Consider the following 19356-nt stretch of genomic DNA (forward strand, 5'->3'; position numbering starts at 1 on the left):
CGAATGTCTACACAGCACTTATGTCAAAATAAAGCTCTCTTCCTCTGACTTCCCTTATTTCTTGTACAATGAGGCTATGTCTACACTGCACGCTTTTTGTGCAAGACCTCTTTTGTACAAGTGTTCTTAGAATCATAGAATACTAGGACTGGAAGGGACCTCGAGAGGTCATCGAGTCCAGGCCCCTGCCCTCATGGCTGGACTCCAGTACTGTCTAGACCAGTGGTCTCCAACCTTTTTACACTGAAGATCACTTTTTAAATCTCAGAACAGGCGAAGATCTACTGCCCCGCCCCTTCCTTGAAGCCCCGCCCTTTCTATTTTCCTCCTGTCCATCACTTGCTATACCCAGCCCTTCCTTACCCACTCTGATAAACTGTTTATTTTTAAATTATGCAATGTATAAAATTAAAATCACGTGTTTATAGTTATGAAATAAATGGTCTGTTTTTTATTCATGCTATTTAAACGTCAAATGAAGCATTTACAATTATACTTTCTGTGGGGACAAAATTCTGCGGCTGGGGGCAGGGGAGAGGGAACAGGGTGCTGGGAGGGCAGAGGACAGGGTTCTGCAGCAGGGGACAGGGTGCCAGTGGGGACAGAGTTCAGTGAGTGGAGACGGGAATGGGGACAGAGTTCTGTGGCTGGGGTCAGGGGAGGGGGGTCTGGTGAGGGGAGTGGGGACGGGACAGGGTGCCAGTGGCAGCAGAGAGTCCCGTGCATCTGCCTCCTCTCAGGATTCTCCCCACCCCCCCAAAGAGTGAAGCCAGCACATGCCTCCTCTGGGCCCGACCCCTCCCCCCCGCCGTGCAGGGAAACCCTGCGTGTGCCTGCCCCGGGGCCAAACCCTCCTTCCACAGCACAGCCCATCCCATCTCCCCCTTCCCCTCTCCTGCAGCGCGGCCAACCCCCATGGGCACCTGCCCCTTGGACAAACCTCCCTCGCACGGCACAGCACAGCCAACCCCTCCCGCAGCACGGCCAACCCCTGCATGCGCCTACCTCAGGGCCAAACCCCCCTCCCGCATCGCGGCCCGGCCCAGCCCAGCCAACTCCCTCCCCTCCCACTGTTCTAATGCCAGAATATGAAAGAATTGAAAACCACCCTCCTCGCAGGTCCCTGGGGGGGAAGGGCACCGGGGGCCAGTCATGAGCAATGCTACCCCACGGTATCCACACTGCCCCCAGTGCTGGGGCCAGAGCCCAGCAAGCTCTACACCTCTAGCCATGGTGGTTTACCCAGAGTGCAGCGACTGCGGAGCCAGTGCGCCCAGAGACCGTGTCTACTCTAGGAAAGTGATAGAAATGTAGCCGTGTTAGTCTGGGGTAGCTGAAGCAAAATGCAGGACAATGTAGCACTTTAAAGACTAACAAGATGGTTATTAGATGATGAGCTTTCGTGGGCCAGACCCACTTCCTCAGATCAAATAGTGGAAGAAAATAGTCACAACCATATATATCAAAGGATACAGTTAAAAAAAATGAACACATATGAAAAGGACAAATCACATTTCAGAACAGGAGGGGGATGCGGGGGGGGGAGGAAGGAAGGTAAGTGTCTGTGAATTGACGATATTAGAGGTGGGGAGAGTGGGATGTTTGTGAGTTAATGGTATTAGAGGTGATAATTGGGAAAGCTATCTTGATAATGTGTAAGATAGTTCAAGTGTTTGTTCAATCCTCTTTGGAGAGTGTCGAATTTTAACATGAATGACAGTTCAGAGGATTCCCTTTCAAGTGCAGATGTAAAAGGTCTTTGTAGCAGCATGCAAGTGGTTAAGTCATTGAGAGAGTGTCCTTTCTGGTTAAAATGGCAAGAAACTGTTTTTTCTTTGTGATCTTGTCTGATATCTGTTTTGTGGGCATTAATCCTTTGGCGAAGTGTCTGAGGTGTTTGTCCAATGTACATAGCAGACGGACACTTTTGGCACATGATAGCGTAGATTATATTTCTGGATGCGCAGGAATATGTGTTCTTGATCTTATAACTCACTTGGTTAGATCCAATAATGGTATCAGCAGAATAAATATGTGGACAAAGCTGGCAACGGGGTTTGTTGCAAGGGAAGGTACCAGGGTTGGTATTAGTGTGGTATGTCCTGTGGTGGTTGGTAAGAATCATCTTGAGGTTAGGTGGTTGTCTATAGGAGACTATGGGTCTGTCTCCCAGAGCCTCTTGGAGTATGGTATCCTGTTCCAGTATAGGCTGTAGTTTATTGATAATGTGTTGGACAGGTTTAAGTTGGGGGTTGTAGGTGATGACAAGTGGTGTTCTATTGTTGGTTTTCTTGGGTCTGTCTTGAAGTAGATGGTTTCTAGGTATTCGTCTGGCTCTTTCAATTTGCTTTTTTATTTCTCCGGGTGGGTAGTTGAGGTTTATAAATGCTTGGTAGAGATCCTGAAGCTTCTGGTCTCTGTCAGTGGGATTAGAGCAGATGCGGTTGTATCGAAGGGCTTGGCTATAGATGATGGATCGTGTGGTGTGTTTTGGATGGGAGCTGGAAGCATGTAGGTAACTGTATGAGTCGGTGGGTTTTCTGTAGAGAGTGGTGTCTAATTTTCCATTGCTGATTTGTACTGTGGTGTCCAGGAAGTGGATTTCTCATGTAGAATGGTCCAGGCTGAGGTTGATGGTGGGGTGTAGGTTGTTGAAATCTCTGTGGAATATCTCCAGTGTTTCTTGGCCATGCATCCAGATCATAAAGATGTCATCGATGTACCGTAGGTAGAGAAGGGGTGAAAGGGGACAGGAGTTGAGGAAACATTGTTCTAGGTCAGCCATAAAGATGTTAGCATACTGTGGGGCCATGCGTGTACCCATGGCTGTGCCGCTGATCTGGAGGTATAAGTTGTTCTCAAACTGGAAATAATTGTGGGTGAGAACGCTAGGAAACAATTTCAACATCACTAAATTCGACTTAACTCCCAATGTTACAACATCAAAATAGCGTGTTCCCACGCTATACACCCAAGATACATTCCAAAAAACATAAAGGGATATTTTTTCCCACAGCTGACTTTCATTTGAACAAATGTCTCTTTTTTTTTTGCACGGTGTAAGAGCAGGGAATGGGAGGAGGTCTAACGCAACAGTTCTCAAAACCTCAATGATGTTAGTGTGGAACCAACGTATACTGTGGATACGTATAGTGTGGAAACCCAGAATGTGGAAGCCTCAAAAATAATCCAAGGCAGGCTCCATTAATGAAACCGTGCTACCTCGACTTAGAGCTCCAGGAAGCCCTGGGGAGTAATTAGTTCAAATGACTGGGGTGTTTAACACAAGCCGTTACTGGCAGGGTGCTCTCACGTCCTCCGCAGGCCTCCGCTTTCTGCACCCGATGTACCAATGCGGGAACAGCCTGGGCAGTGTGTAGCTGGCTGTAGCGGACCGGGCCAGGTCTAGGCACTGCTGAGGGCATCCGCTTAGGGCGAATTGCTCAAACTAGGGGCTCCTTACAGCCCCCAGACTGGAGACCTTCCCAGACAGGCCACAAACCAGTCCCATAGAGCACTTCAACTGCCTGTCTGGCCAGCCTGAAGCCTCATGAGCAAAACCCCTCTAGCACCCCAGCTATCTCCATGCTCCAAACAGCCCCGATGAGAGGTTTTAAAGCCCAATCTCACCTACCCTGAACAGGTTCTGCCAGTCCCAAGAAACCAGCCACAGATCCCAGATCAATTTACCCTCTGGACCTTACCCACAATACCACACTGAGCCAATCCTTTAGAATGTAACATCTAAAGGTTTATTACTACCAGAAAGAAAAGTGCTAGAGTAAGATTTTTAAAGTATCATACATTGCATGCATTGAATCTCTCAGTTCTCGATGCAGGCTTGCAGCAGAGATGTTATAACTGCTGACTTAAAAGTCTTTGGTGTACATCCGATGTCAGGATGGGTCCACAGTTCTTTCCGGCTCCTCAATCCCTCCTCGATGCACTCTTGCCTCTGGGATGAAGAGCAGAGCTGAGCACCAAGATGGAGTCGGCCACATGCCATATTTATACCCCCTCCTGGCTTCTTCCAAGCTGGCTAGAGTCACATGGCCAGTGGCCAGATGTGTCTTTGGCCTCCAGAGATCCATTGATCCCTGGAGCTTTGCTCATTAGCATGTCCATGGGCAAACATTCCTGACTCATTGCTCTGCCTCAGATAGAGAATCTTTCAGCATCAACACAGAGTACATATTTATAACTTCACACACAGACATTATACAGGTATATGAAAAGCATATAAAGAATCCACAGACAATAACCTTTTGTTTGACACTTTACATGGCTCCCTTTGTACCAACTTTTGGGGCAAACACACCCCCATGGGCGCAGCAGCGACCTGGCTGCTCCCCTCAAAATCCAATAACGTGACACTGGCATGGCTCTCCCATTGGCCGGTGGGAAGGTCGCGGGTGAGTCACTCCGCTAGGGGCTGTGGGCGGGAGGGAGAGGCAGAGGACAGGTAGAGAAGGAGTAAAGCAGTCTCTTGCCTCCTCCTTCTGACTGCTCCATCCCAGCACAGGGCCAGGGACCCCAGTGAGCCAAATGATTCAGGGGGGGTGTCCTTCAGCCTGGAGCTGACTCCAGTCTCTCAGGTCCAGCTCAGTCACTCCCATGGCTCGCCCAGGTACCAAACCCAGGTCAATGAGCCATTGGGCTGGGTAAATCCCAGGCTGCTGGCAGAGGGAACACGGGGAAGCCCGGAGGCACTGGAACCGGGGGAGGGTCGGACAGGCTGGGCCTGGTCACTTTGGCTCCCACCCCCTCCCCTTCCAGACCCGAGCGGCCGTGCGAGGTGTCTGCACACGGGCTGGTTTGCAAGTGCCGTGTCTGTAGGTTTGTGCCCCCTTTGCACTGGGAGCTGTGGGGCTGCGGGTGTCTCTGAATGTCGCCCTGGCGCTGTGCAGCGGGGTCACACCCCACACAGAGCGGCATCAGCCCGGCCTCCCCGCTCGGGGCTCCAGCCAGGGACATGGGCTGTGCCACTGCGCCAGGGACAGACCAGGGACGGCAGCGCTGGGCCAGCGAGCCAGGGGGCCTGTGCGGTGATGCTGGTTTGGGACACAGGAAGTACCAGCCTCTGCCACAGAATGGAAAATGCCCCGGCAGCCCCTCGGCTTGGTCCTCGCTCCTGCGCCTCCCTCGGGAGCAACCTGGCTACGAACCAGCCTGTGAGGGGAGCAATGGAGGGGGGGGGGAATTCGGGCTCCTGTGGGGGAGGGGACCTGAACGGGAGCAATGGGCCACACAGGCCCAGCACTGGCAGGGGAGCCTTTCCCGTGTTTGGGGACCAGCAGCCTCCAGAGCCCTGCCCCAGCCGGCCACTGTCTGATGGGTGCACGGCCCCGGGCACGACGGCCGGTGTCCCCTTTGGGCCCTGCTCCCAGGCAGAGTTGGCAGCCACAAGGGCTGGGTCAGTGTCTGGGGCTCCCCTGCTCATGGGCCCCAGGACAGGCCTCCCTCTCCAGCTACGGCAGGGCCAGTCCTGGGCTGGGTTGGGCCAGGGGATGGGAGTCACCACAGGTGTGAGAAGACCGTCCATGGCTGGGTTCCAGCCAGGTAGAGGGGTCTGCCCGGGCAGGTCTGGGCCTGGGGTTTTGGGCTGGGAAGGGGTGACCGGGCCATGGAAGATCCCAGCTACAGGAGGAAGTGACATGTCCAGGCACCCACATGTCCAGGTGTATTGGCTGCAGCTGAGTTCGGACTGGGAGCCCCCGAGGCCTTCCTCTCTCCTCTCGCTCTGCCCAGCTAGGGGAGGGAAGAGACGCTCCCCTTGGAGCCAGAGTCCAGCCAGCCCCCGAGGGTCACTAGCTCAGCGCCCGCTACAGCCCTCGCTCTGCCGGCCGGGCTATGGAAGGGCCTGCGGGGGTTGCCGCTGAGCAGGCAGCTCAGGTTTAAGCCTCAAGCTCCAGTGCAAACCGTACAGCCCGGCCCGGTCATGCGCCTCCGCACAAGCTCAAAGGGGAGGGGGGGAGCCCTGTTAACTCAGGGCGGGGGAGGAGACAGGAGGCCCCGTCTCTCCCATCCTGGCTCTTCTGTCACAGGGTGTGGGGGAGTCACCGGCCTGCACCCCACCCACAGCCGGACGTGAATCTCACCAGCAAGTCGAATTGAAGGTTTATTGGTTCACAGGACACAGCGCAGCGCGGGATCGTTGTTAACACAGGGACCAGGAGCAGGCAGGCTCTGGGCCTGGCTCCCCACTTCCTGCTCAATCCTTCCTCCCTCATCCTAAACCAACTGAGACTGACCCTTCCCCCCAGGCCCTCGTCACCATTCTGGAGTCAGCCCCGCCTGCCCCTTTGTTCCCCTTCCTAGCCAAAAGTGTTGTCTCCGGCCCCCTGGCCCTCAGGACACAAGACTCAGGACAGGAGAGACACATTCACCTCCACAGTGAGTCATGACCAACCTTCCCCTTCCTCAACCAAGCAGTGTTGCAGTGGCCAGGGAAACTGAGGCACACACACAAAGTTATTACAGAACAGCACAGGACAGTAGAATCACATACAGCACCACCAGGCAAACAGAGTGAACACAGTCCCCGCGATGTCACAACTTCCCTGCAGGCATCACAGGTGGACATGGCAAGAATCCTCACTGAGCCCAAGGCTGGTGTGACGTAGTGGGGGGAACTTGCTAGGGCTGTAGCGACCTTGCTAGGGCTGTGGTGACCTCTGCTGTCTGTAGCAAGACCCAGCAGGGAAAACCTCAGTATGCAAAGGTGACTCAAAACCTGTCTGACCTGCTGCCCCCCATGGGGAGAAACAAAGGAAGGTGGAATGCTGCCCTGGCTGGGGGCAGGGCTTGGAGAGAGGGAGTTTGGTTCCTGTCTGGAAAGCAGGGAAGAAGGAACTGGGGAGGGGGCTGGGATTCCCCCATCTCAAGGGGGGCACTGAGGCCTCTTAGCCCCAGTTCCTGTAACCAGATTACATCTGTGCTGTGCTATATCCTGGAGAAGCATTAAACTACCTGCATTCTACTGGCTGGTGGAGTCTGTTCGTGCCATTTCGAGGGTGCAGGAGACGGGAAAACCCCAACGCATCGTCACACAACTCACATACAGCACCACAAGGCAACAGAGTGAACACAGACCCCGCGACGTCACAACTTCCCTGCAGGCATCACAGGTGGACATGGCAAGAATCCGCACTGAGCCCAAGCCCGGGAACCACATTCCCTGGAGGGAGGGGGGATCTACAAAGTTCTCAGGGGTGCAGGGGGGTAAACAGGCCGACACTGTGACATGTTAGGATGAGTTAAATCATCCTGCATTGGGCAGGGCAGGGACAGGGGTATCCAGAGGCCCCCAAACTGTGGCTGGATGCAGGAAAACCCACAAAAAGTCTCTGCCTCATAGTATATTTTGTAAAGACAAAATGACTCAGCCAGAAGCCGGGCAGAGGAGGGGAGATAGTGACTCAGGCTGGCGGAGAGAAGGGACTGAACATTGAGAGGGGAGGGAGAGATGTGTGAGTTCGGGGCGGGGGGGGACAGGGCTGAGGTTTCCATGCCCATGAACCAATCTTGTTAGTCGTTAAAGTTCTACATAGTTCTGTATTTTGTTTCATGATCAGGACAGCAGAGTTTTCTCCCTGCCCGCTCCTCTTGTGAATGTCGGGGGAGATTTCGCTGGGGGTCGAGGTACCAGGAATTCCCCAGCTCCCCTGAGTGTGGCAGCTCCCCACAACCGCGGCCCCTGACCCGACTTACCGTCCATGTTCTCCTGGGTGCTGGGGGGTGCTACAGGGAGTATTTGACCCCCCAGCTAAGCTCTGGCGCAGGGCGGGAGGACTCCAGCCGGGTGCGGCTCCCCCTCGGCCTGCAGCTGGACAGGACACAGCAGGGAGCGAAGACCCCGTCGCCCATCACAGCCTGGCCCTAGGAGCAGGACCCAATGTGGGAGGGTGCAGGGGGAGCCCCTCACCAGCCATGGAGATAAGCCAGGAGGAGGGCAAATTGACCATGAGCCCCGCACACCCTGTACCACCGGGTCCGGCGGGTGGGGCTCTCTGTGTGGGGCACAGACTGGCAGTTAGTCAGGGATGTGGGGCAGAGGCTGGCAGTGGGGGGCTCTGTGTGTGGGGCACAGACTGGCCGTTAGGGACGTGGGGGAGGGGCTGTTAGAGGCTGACTGTGGAAACTGACTGGTAGTTAGGTAGGGACGTGGGGCAGTGGGGGGCTGGTATTCAGATACATGGGGAGGGGCTGGCAAGGGGGTTCTGTCTTTTGGGGCACAGACTGGCAGTTAGTCCTGGATTTGGGAATTGGCTGGCAGAGGGGGGGCTCTGTGTGTGGGGCAGAGACTGGCCGTTAGGTTCATGGGGGAGGGATGTTTAGAGCCTCCAGCAGCAGCCGTGGCCAGGGAGGCCCTCGGATGGGCCGTGCCCACAGGCCGTGTGAGGGGAGAGACGCCAGGGCTGCTAGGAAGGGGCCCAGGGCGGGGATTGTTCCTGGGGGCTCAGCGTCTGGCGGTCGGAGTCCCTGCTCCTCGGCCAGCAGGGCCCAGGGCTTGGGCCCAGGGACACGGGGGCTCAGGCGACGGGGCGGGAATGGGAGCGTTTGTGCTGCCAGTTCCCATCGGCGGCCCTTGGACTGACATGGGTGGGAGGAATTGGACCGGCTGCCCCGCGCTCCGCAGAGGGAAACGGGGGCTCCCCAGTGCTGAGCTGCTCCAGACAATTCTTTCCCCGCCGTGTGGCTGGGGGCTCCGGCCAGAACACGCCTGCTCCTACTGACCCCGTGTGTGGGGGGGGGAAGGGCTTGTCAAGGGGTCAGACGGGCAGAGCCCGTGAGGGTTGGGTGGATGCGGCTGCCCCCCTCTGCAGAGACCAAGTCGTGCAATGGGGGATTCTCCATCCCTTGCCATCACTGAGCCGTGACGTGAGGGCATCAGTAACAGCCAGGGCAAGTGGGGCTGGGACCGGAGGGGTGGGGAAGGTTCTGGGGTCTGCAAGGTGCAGGAGCTCAGATCAGATGAGCATGATGATTCCTTTGGCCCTTCAAATCTGAGCCCATGAGACCGGCCTCTGGGCTGCTCTGGGACTCCTGACCCCAGCTGTGACCCACAACCCCTGCTCTGACTGCTAGTCATGACTGCTCCAGCCAGGAGTCTGGAAGGGCTTTTCCTGGGGAGAGACTGTTGTCATGGCAACAGAAACACCCCTTCTGTGCCTGTGGGCTGCATGCACCGCTCTGTCCCCACAGGCCCTGGGGTGTCGCCTCCCCCTCAGCTGTCACAAGAAAAGTTTTTCAAGTCCTCTGGTTTGCAGAGAATGGCTGAGACCAACCCGAGCATGTGCTTAAGGGCAAGAAAGCAAAGCTCGTACAAAAAATGATCGGGTTATTTCTCTTCAATCTCTTTATTTTAAACCAGTCTCAAATTCTTTTACTTGGCTCCTGAGGTGGGTGAAGACTTTGGCGTTGAAGGAGCATCTCTCGGACACCACGAATCACTTCTCCTCTTCCAGGCAATGCAGGAGAAGGCAGCAGGGACTCCAGAGTCAGCGGGAGGCTGGATACATCTGGGCTGGCCCCAGTGGCCGGCAGACACAGAGTTTTGGGCCTGGCTGAGCAGCAGGTTTCTTTTCACACCCGTCGGTTCCCAGGAGTCTCTGGCCACTCCCTGCCATGGGTGCTGCCGTGTGAGCCCTGCCGTGGCCCTGGGCGTTCCTGGCCAGGCCCTCCCTTTGCTCCTCCACTCTCCATCCAGGCAGATCTCTGCGTTGGGGAAACCTCCCCTGAGAACCTGCCGCCTCCTCCGTGGAAGTGGTGGGAAAGGAGCTGCCGGGAACTCCTGGCCGTGGTGGCCCTCGGGGTCGTAGAGGAATCCCCTAGTGCAGCGTTTCTCCCCCTGGGGGTCCCTGCCCAGAAGGGGGAGGCAAGGCGAGGGCAGGAGGGTCGCTCACGGGGGCACCGGACGTTTGGGCTTTCCCAGCCGTGGCCTCGTGTTCAGTCCCCAGGTCCCCATCCCGGCGGAGTTTGGAAATAAGAAGAAATGTCCCTGATCTCTCCTGGCCTCCCCAGCTGGGCGGCTGGAGGGGCAGCTGCTCTCTGCCCCCAACCTGGCCAGCAGCGGCGCAGACGGAAGGGTGGCAACGGCATCGCTGCCTCCACTTCTCCTGCGCTGCTGCTGCTGCTGGCACTGACCCCACAGCTGGGATCCCGCTCGCTCTGGCCACCCAGCTTGGAAGGGAGCGATGCCCCCAGCAGGGGGCAGAGGGAAGGATGCAATGGCAGGCCACACACCCTTCCTTCTGCGCTGCTGCTGGGAGCAGAGCTGCCCTCCGAGCTGGGCACCTCCCCTGTGGCCCCTGCTCTGTGGTCCCCAGCGGAGAAGGCAGCCCTGCCAGCAGCAGTGCGGAAGGAACGGTGGCAACAACATGCCAGGCCACCCTGCCTCTGCGCTGCTGCTGGGGCGGCGTTGACTTCTGAGCTGGGGGACCCGTCAGTGACCACCCCTCACTCGCTGCTCAGTGGGGCCCCCTCCGATCTGGGCCCCACAACAGCAGCCGCTGCTCTGCTGCCGCCCAGGTCCAAAGGCAGCGCCACCGCCTGCAGCGGCACAGAAGGAAGGGCTGAGATACCAGACCAGGCCTCCCTTCCTCCTGTGCTGCTGCTGGCGCTGACTTTGCAGCTGGGAGTCCTGCCAGCATGGGCCACTCGCAGGTCACTCAGGGTGGCTGTGTCTACACTGGGCCACTTATTCCGGAAAAGCAGCCGCTTTTCCGGAATAAGCTGCGAGCTGTCTACACTGGCCGCTTGCTTTTCCGGAAAAGCAATGACGATCTAATGTGAAATCGTCATTGTGTTTCCAGAAAAACTATGCTGCTCCCACTCGGGCAAAAGTCCTTTTTCTGGAAAAACTGTTCCAGAAAAGGGCCAGAGTAGACAGCACAGTAGTCTTTTCCGCAAAAAAGCCCTAATCGAAAAAATGACGATCAGGGCTTTTTTCCGGAAAAGCGCATCTACATTGGCCACGGACACTTTTCCGGAAAAAGGGCTTTTCCGGAAAAGCATCCTGCCAATGTAGACGCTCTTTTTCCGGAAATACTTATAATGGAAAACTGTTCCGTTTTAAGCATTTCCGGAAAAGGGTGCCAATGTAGACGTAGCCGGTGTGTCTAGACTACAGGGTTTTGTCAACAAAAGTGGACTTCATCTACACTGCCGCTGAATTCTGTCGAAACAACGTCGACAGAACTCAGCAGTTTTGTCGAGGGCTGTAAACCTCATCTACGAGGAATAACGCCTTTTGTCGAGAGAGTTCTGTCAACAGAAGGCGCTATTGCATCTCCACTGTCCTTTGCGTCTACACTGTCATGTTAACAAAGCGGCTTGCTTTGTCGACAGAACTAGATTTAGTCTAGACACTCTTTGTCGACAGAAGCTTTCTCGACAGTATGGTTGTGTCTAGACTACATGCCTCCGTCGATGGAAGCATGTAGATCAGACAGATCGGCAAAGGGAAATGAAGCCGTGATTTAAATAATCGCGGCTTCATTTAAATTTACATGGCTACCGCGCTGAGCTGACAAACAACTGATCAGCTGTTTGTCGGCTCAGCGCGCTAGTCTGGACGCTCCCCTGCCGACATCAAAGCCCTTTGTCGGCAGCCCCGTTATTCCTCGTGGGATGAGGACAGAAGCCTGTCGTCTAGACGTACCCTCAGTGTGGCAGGCAGGGCTGCCCCCAGCAGTGGCACAAAAGGGAGGGCAGCAGCCGCAGACCTTATGTGCGTTGGCTGGGGGCAGGCGGCCTTGTGCACATGGTGCCTGCGCTCTCTAGCTGCCCAGCTGAGCAGTGAGAGGCACGGCCAGCAGCGGCACAGCAGGGAGGGTGGCGATATCAGACCAGCTCCCCTCCCTCCTGCGCTGTTGCTGGCGGTGGGGTTGCCATCCAGGTTGGGCACCTGGCCCCTTGTAATTTCCTCAGCCTCCCCGTTAGTAGGCAGAGCCTCTGCCCGCAGCAGTGCAGAGGGAAGGGAGGCACCGCCACACCAGGCCGCCCTCCCTTCTGCGCTGCTGGTGGTGCTGGCGCTGCCTGCTCATGGGAAAAGGTATGAAAAGGGGGTTCTCCAAAGGAGCAGCGCCGCATGGACCTCGGGGTTCCCAGTGGTCTGAGTCCCCCACTGACTCCAGGCTCCATGCAGGTGCTTCCACTCAGAAATGTACAAGAGCCTCCAGGACCCTGAGCCTTTCAAAGCGGAAGGACCCTCGTAAAGCCGAGTCAGTGGAACTTCCTGCTGGCCCCGGGCTGCACACGGAGTTCCCGTTTTGAAGTGCACAGGAGGCCCTGCTGGGGCCCTTGTCCAGTTCAAAGTGCAGAAAGTGCCCATCGACTAGTCGAGTAGCCAATGGAAATTCCATCGACTCCTCAACTTGTCCATGAATCGTTATTTAACATCCTTACCCAGCAGCAGCGGCGCGGAAGGCAGGGAGGCAAAGCTGCAGCAGCCCACCTGCCTTCTGCACTGTTACCGGAGACAGCACGGACTGTCCAGCTGCCCGGCGGGAGTGGCGGCGCTGTTGCCAGCGATGGCAGAGAAGGACGAGGGGAGCACCGTCCAGGGCCCCCCTCCCTGTTTGCTAGGGATGTCAGACAGGGAGTCACTAAACAATCATGTCACTGCATCAAACTGTAGCAATTCCACGATTATTCGATAGTCCCTGGTGCCTGAGTCAGCAATGAGGGGCTGCACCGGCATCCCACACAGCAGACAGAGGCTGCACCGGCATCCCACACAGCAGCCTCTGTGCGACGAGAGCTTGTGCCAGCCCCGGACAGAGGCTGCTCTGCAGCAGCCTCCTCTGGAGTGTGAGAGGCAGGAGCAGGCAGCTCCGCAGAACTGGTGCTCACGGAGAACTAGATTTTAAGTCAGCTCCCCTCGAGCAACCCCCCATCCCCCTCGCCTCAATGTGAGACAGCGAGGGAGGAAAGGGGGCTCCATGGAGCTGGCCTGTGTGGAGAGCCGGCTTAGAAGATAGTTCCCCGAACATCTCATCTCATGTCTGCCCTGCCCCCACGCTGATAGGGAGGCAGCAGTGGAGGGGGATGGGTGAGACGTGGTCCCATAGGAGCTGATACACATGGGGAGCTGTCTTAAAAGCTGCTTCCCGTGTGCACCAGCTCCTGCCTGACTCCCTCACCCTCCGTGTTGCTGCATCTCTATGAGAGGCAGCAGCCCATGGTGTGGGCCAGGCAGCTCCATGGGATCTGGTGCTCATGGGGAGGCAGCTTAATAGCTGGATCCCCGCAGACACCAGCTCCCACCTTCCCCCCCTCTTGCTGCTTCTGTTCCTGAGGCAGCCGGGGGAGGGGTGTGTGGAGGTGACAGGATTAACCATAAGCCCAGATGTATCGGTTAATCGTGTAGCCAGCTACACACATTGACACCCCTAGTTTGTGCTGCTGCTGGTATCGGCGCTGCCCTCTGAGGTAGCCCCTGGCCAGTGGCACCCACTCTCTGGTCACCCGGTTTGGGAGGCAGGGCTGACACCCGCCGCGGTGCTGAAGGAAGTGCTGCAATCCCGCCCCTCCTGCACTTCCTGCTGCACCGCTCTTGGGGCAGCACTGACGGCCGAGCGGGTGACCAGAGAGTCGTGGCTGCTCCTGGGGCGCCCAGCTCGGAAGACAGGGCCACCGCCAGCAGTGGTGCAGAAGTAGGAGTGATACAACACGGAGCCACCCTGCTTCTGTGCTGCTGCTGGCAGGGACGCCGTCGTCTAAGCTGGGCCCCTGGCCAACAGCCACTGCTCTCCAGCCACCCGGGTCAGAAGGCAGCCCCACACCCTGCAGCACTGCCCCCTTCCCTCTGCGCTGCAACTGGTGCTGGCACTGAATTCTGAGCTGGGTGACCTGCCAGGGGCCGCTGCTCTGCAGCCACCCAGATGGAAAGGCAGCCCCCCCGCCAGCAGCAGTGCAGAAGGAAGGGTGGCAACACCGGACCAGGCCTCCCTTCCTCCTGTGCTGCTGCTGTCAATGGGGCTGCCCCCAAACCGGATGGCCAGACAGTAGCCGCTGCTCTCCAGCCACTCAGCTGGGAAAGCCGGGAGAAATCCGACAGTTTTTAATATTTCCAAACATCTGCCCAGAGGAAGATTTGTGGCCTGAAGACAAGGTCATGGCTGGGAAAACCCAGGCGGCCAGTGACCCTGCTCGCGAGCCCCCTCCCCTGGCCCTGGGACCCCCTTTTGGGTGGGGAGCCCCAGCTGGAGAAAGGCTGCACTAGGGGATTCCCCAATGACCCTGGAGACCAACAGGGCCAGGAGTTTCTGGCAGACCCTTTCCCACAACTTCCAGGGAATACGCCGAAACAAGGGCCCCATCGCGTCCCCCTGCAACCTCGCCTATTTCACAGCCAGTCCGTGTCCACACTGCTCCCTGGCACACTCCTGGGGGCTTGCCTGGGAAATTTCCCGGCTCTCTGACCGGCTGGGTCCTGGCCCAAATTAGGATTGTGTGCAATGGGGGTAGGGGCGTCCCAAGAGTGCCAAGTTCACTTCCCAGCAGCCTGTGGGGCAGAGCTAGAGCCGTTCCACCCTCACTTCTCCCGGCCCCTCAGGGTGGCTCTGATCTGCCCCCTCTGCGAGTGCCCGTGTTGGGGCAGGACAACTCCTGTCCCATCCCAGCCAGGTCAGGGAGCAGCTGACGCCCCAGGCCCCTCACCAAGTGGGGAGCTCAGACTCCCCTTGCCATTCCCCCATCCCCTCCTCTCCCCCCGTTGCACGTCTCCTGGCTGTGAAATGGGTGGGGCCCTAGTCAGGTTCCCAGGGACCTTTACCCCCCACAGAGCAGGGGTGGGGAACCTTTGCTGGGTCGGGGCCACTGACCCACAGAAAAATCTATGGGGGGCTGCACACAAGTGAGAAACAGCCCCCCTCCCCTCCCCAGCATAGGCCCCCAATGCAGTGGGGAGCCCCGAGCTTCAGGGGCCGGATCCCCGCCAGCCGGGGCTGCATCCGGCCCCCCCGCCTGAGGTTCCCCACCCCCGCCGTAGGGATCTGCACTGGATGGGAGTCTCCCTGGGAAGGGCCTGGCCAGGCCTCCGACGCCCAGCAGGGCTGCGAGGCGCCGCGGTTGCTGGGGCTTCTGTGCCCGGCGTCCTGGCTGAAGGGCACCGGCAGCCCGAGCTCGGGTCTGGGGGAAGCGGCGCGACGGGGAGGCCCCTTCGTCTGTTCCAGCTTTAGCAGGTCCCCGAGGTTCAGCAGGTCCCTCTCTGTCCTGGCCGGCCGGTTTCCTCCTCCGCTGCCCTGGTCCCGTGTGTGACCTCGCCTGGTCCTGGCTGCTCGGCGGGTTGTTTAGTCTTCAGTCTGCGCCGTGACACTCCCCGTCTCTGGGCTGGAATCGTCTCCGTCGGGTCGCTGGGTCCAGCCCGCGCCTGGTTCCGAGGGGACGGCAGCTTCTCCCGCCACAAAGCCTGCAGGCTCCCAGCTTCCCTCTGGCAGAGCTTGCCTTAGGGCAGAGCGGCCTAGTGGGTGGAGTCTGTACTGGCCCCTTTTCTCAGGGCAGTTTGGCCCAATGGCCAGAGTCAGAACTTTGCCCCTTTTCTAAGGGCAGTGTGGCCCAATGGCCAGTGTCAGTACCTTGCCCCTTTTCTAAGGGCAGTGTGGCCCAATGGCCAGAGTCAGTAATTGCCCCTTTTCTCAGGGCAGTATGGCCCAATGGCCAGAGTCAGTACATTGCCCCTTTTCTAAGGGCAGTGTGGCCCAATGGCCAGAGTCAGTACATTGCCCCTTTTCTAAGGGCAGTATGGCCCAATGGCCAGTGTCAGTACATTGCCCCTTTTCTAAGGGCAGTATGGCCCAATGGCCAGTGTCAGTACATTGCCCCTTTTCTAAGGGCAGTGTGGCCCAATGGCCAGAGTCAGTACATTGCCCCTTTTCTAAGGGCAGTGTGGCCCAATGGCTAGAGTCAGTACATTGCCCCTTTTCTAAGGGCAGTATGGCCCAATGGCCAGTGTCAGTACATTGCCCCTTTTCTAAGGGCAGTGTGGCCCAATGGCCAGAGTCAGTACATTGCCCCTTTTCTAAGGGCAGTATGGCCCAATGGCCAGTGTCAGTACATTGCCCCTTTTCTAAGGGCAGTATGGCCCAATGGCCAGTGTCAGTACATTGCCCCTTTTCTAAGGGCAGTGTGGCCCAATGGCCAGTGTCAGTACCTTGCCCCTTTTCTAAGGGAAGTTTGGCCCAATGGCCAAGGTCAGTTTCTTGCCCCTTTAGTCCAACCAGTGTGGCCCAATGGCCAGTGTCGGTACCTTGCCCCTTTAGTCAGGGCTCTGCAGCCCAATGGCTACAGTCCATAAGCTGGCCCTGACTCACTGGGCTGTGCAGGTCCCTGTCCAGGGACAGGAGATGGGGGAGGGGAGGTTCTATCCCCTGCGGGGGGGAGGGGCAGCTCCTCCTTCTCCCCTGGTGCCCGGTCCAGGGCCGGGTCGGGTCCATGGCTCCAGTCCCGGCGTGAGCAGGAAAAGCTCCGACTGATGCTCCAACTCCCTCTGGCAGCTCCTTCCCTGCAGGCAACACCGGCCCTGGAGCCAAGCTGGGGGTGGGGGAGCTGGTGCATCCCCGTGGCCGGGCTCCTCCTGTCCCAAGACAGCAAGGGCCTGTCATATGCGGGGCCTGGGACCCAGGGGGCAGTGGGGGCTTGGCCCTGGGCGGCGCCTCTCTAGGGCCCCCAGGGCCAGACCCCTCTGGCCTATCACTGCAGGAGCTGCTACCGCCTCCCCCCCCCCATGCCAGCTGTTCCCCCACAGCATCCGGCTGCCCCAGGGCTCCCATTCAGGGTCCCAGGTGTCCAGTGTCCGACCAGACAGTCCAGTTTTTGTGCCCTCTGCCCGTTGAGAACAGTCAGAACTCACCGGGCATGAGCAGTGTCGGGACTTTCTGGTTTTCCGGCTGGGAGCCCGACGGAAGCCTGGTGGGGGGGAGGGGCTGGGAGGGGGGCGCGATCGGCGCTGGGAGCCTCTGGTTGGAGTGACGCCTGGAGGGGAGGGGAAGCCCCGTCTGTGCTCCTGAGCGCTGGGCAAGCGCCTTGTGCAGCCGCAGCAGAACTCACTGGCGCTGCGCCGGGACCGTGTGCGGAACAGGCAGCGCCCTGGGATCTGCACATGCCCGGCTACGTCCCGCTCCCGGCCGGCCGATTCACTCCCCCCAACCCTCCCGGCAGCCGGTTCTCCCCACTTCTCCTCCTGATCTTTCCCGGCCAGTCCCGCTGCACCTGCCAGCCTTGCTTCCAGCAGCCAGTTCTTTCCCCCTCCCCCCGATGTCCTCCGGCCAGCCCCGCTGCACCTGCCAGCCTTGCTTCCGGCGGCCAGTTCTCCCCCTCTCCCCCCGATGTCCCCCGGCCAGCCCCGCTGCACCTAACCCCCAGCCCTGATTCCCATCGACTGGTTCCCCCCCATCTCCCCCGTCCAGTCCCGCTGCCCCCGACCTGTTCTCCCCCCCCCCCCCCCGTCAGGCCTGCTTCCCACTGGCCACCCCAACCCCCCTCCCTCCCCCGGCCAGCCCTGCCTCCCTCCCGGCCCGGCCCCCCACCCTCATCTGAGATCAAGTGTGTCCAATATTTTTTTTACTCACCTGGTAACCCTACTCCCATTGCAGGTGGGAGCCTGGGCGGGTCATTTCCACAGGGCCCCCGGCCTGGCATCTGCCGGTGTCTGCTCTAGCAGCCCATTGCCCAGCGGGGTCCCTCACCTCTGGCCCAGCAGCAGTGGGCAGAGGGGTCAGCCCCCTCCCTGGCCGGCCGGCCGATGTCCTTGGCTGGGCCCCCGAGGGACCGTCCCAGCTGGGTCCTGAGCTCCCTACTGGGGGCTGTGCTGAGCTGGGATGGAAGGGAGGAGATGGGGCCCATCAGAGTCCTGCTCCCAACCCCCCTGGGCCAGGCGCCTCCCTCCTCATGACCCGTGCCCAGGCTGTGCCAACGAGCCCCCATCCCCATCCCCGGGGCTGGGCCCTGGTGCTCAGGGGAGCGAGTCGGATCCATGGGGCCTGGCTCTTGGGAAGGGCCTTGTCTCTCCAGACTAGGGCAATGTGGATGGATCCCATAGTGGGGGGGGAGGGGATGGGATTTGAGGTTCTTGTTCCCAGAACCAGCCAGGCCCTGAGATCAACTTCCACTCCCAGCCCTGACCCTGGAGGGGGAAGGGCCCAACACAGCCCTGCCCAAGGGTCCCCAGTCTCCCCTTTCCCACCCCCCACCCCCAGTGCTAAAGGAAAACAGCCTCCCCCTGCTCGCCCATGCTCACCTCCCCGCTGTCTGAGCGCCCGTGTGGGGCTCTGCCCGCAGGTCCCCCCGCAGGGCCGGCCCGAGGCCAGACCCCGCCGTGCGGAGCCTGCAAAGGAAGAGGAGCCGGGGTCACCGCTGGGAAACCTCCTCCCTCACCATGGCCCCCTGCTCAGCCAATCAGCAGTGAGACTGGGAGAGGGGGCGGCCGAGAGGTCTCAGGGGACGTCCCAAGGGCTGGCCCAGGTCACCCCCGAGGGGTCGGTCTCAGAGCGATTCCAGCCCCGCCTCTTTGGGGGGCTCCCACACAGCCAGAAAGGGCTGGGGGGGGGGTGTCTGAGGCTGCCCTGCCTTGCAGCTGATGTCAGGGGATCTCCATGAGCTCAGCCCCCCCCCCCCCAGCTCCTTCCCCCCACAGGCCTTTGTGGCATCACCGTCCCCTCCCCCCACACGGCTGGTGTCCTGCCCCCAGCCAGCACCTTGGGACACTTGGACAATCAGAGCCCAGAGCTGTACAACCAGCCACAGCCCAACCACTGCTCATGGGCACCGCCAGCAAGTGTGTGAGCAGCCCTGGCCCTTAGAGAGACTCGGGAACTGCCCAGAGATAGGTAGGTAGAGAAACAGCTTGATCACTCCCCCTCCTGCCGACACACACACACCTCCCCCGCAAGCCCTGCTGCTCTGGGACTGATCCGTCTGGTCTGTGAATCACAGAACAGTAGAATGGGAAGGGACATTGAGAAGCCATCAAGTCCAGTTCCCTGCCCTCACGGCAGGACCCAGCTCCGTCTAGATCATCCCTGACAGGTGTCTGTGCAACCTGCTCTGAAATATCCCCAGTGATGGAGATTCCGCAACCTCCCCAGGCAATTTGTTCCAGTGTTTCACAACACTGACAGGAAGTTTTCCCAACAGGCAGAAACATTTTCCAAATGTCCAACCTAAACCTCCCTTGCTGCAGTTTCAGCCCATTGCTCCTTGTCCTGTCCTCAGAGGCCAAGGAGAACAGTTTGTCTCCCTCCTCCTTGTGACACCCTTTTGGGTACGTGAAAACCGCTCTCATGTCCCCTCTCAGTCTTCTCCTTTCCAGACTAAACAAGCCCAGTTCTTTCACTCTCATGTTTTCTAAACTGT

This window comes from Pelodiscus sinensis, chromosome 32 (assembly GCF_049634645.1).
Source record: "Pelodiscus sinensis isolate JC-2024 chromosome 32, ASM4963464v1, whole genome shotgun sequence".
NCBI classification, from domain to species: domain Eukaryota; kingdom Metazoa; phylum Chordata; order Testudines; family Trionychidae; genus Pelodiscus; species Pelodiscus sinensis.